Source organism: Octopus bimaculoides, chromosome 25, assembly GCF_001194135.2.
Source record: "Octopus bimaculoides isolate UCB-OBI-ISO-001 chromosome 25, ASM119413v2, whole genome shotgun sequence".
Taxonomy (NCBI): domain Eukaryota; kingdom Metazoa; phylum Mollusca; class Cephalopoda; order Octopoda; family Octopodidae; genus Octopus; species Octopus bimaculoides.
The window spans coordinates 13,627,931-13,628,240 of NC_069005.1; the positions used below are offsets into that span (position 1 = coordinate 13,627,931).

The 310-nt window shown below is 42.6% G+C and overlaps 1 protein-coding gene across 1 annotated transcript in view; it reads left to right on the forward strand.

Moving 5' to 3' along the window:
• The window catches only part of LOC106876110 (matrix metalloproteinase-2), an 84,689-nt gene that overhangs the window by 69,815 nt on the left and 14,564 nt on the right, over positions 1 to 310 (forward strand). The gene's annotated exons all lie outside the window — the stretch shown is intronic.

Sequence of the window (310 nt, forward strand, 5' to 3'; positions counted from 1 at the left end):
GTGTGTGTGTGTGTGTGTGTGTGTGTGTGTGTGTGTGTGTGTGTGTGTGTGTGTGTGTGTGTGAATATGCTTGTGTGTGCGTGAATATGCTTGTGTGTGCGTGTCGATAACCAGCTAGAGGAGGCATGCTCTTGGCGTTAAAAATTGTAGTAAAGCCGGTTCGTACGGAGCAGCTATGCTGAAGTGGCAGCATGCGTGCATATAGATAGATAGATAGATAGATAGATAGATAGATAGATAGATAGATAGATAGATAGATAGATCTTTTATCTTTTACTTGTTTCAGTCATCTGAATGCGGTCATGCTGGA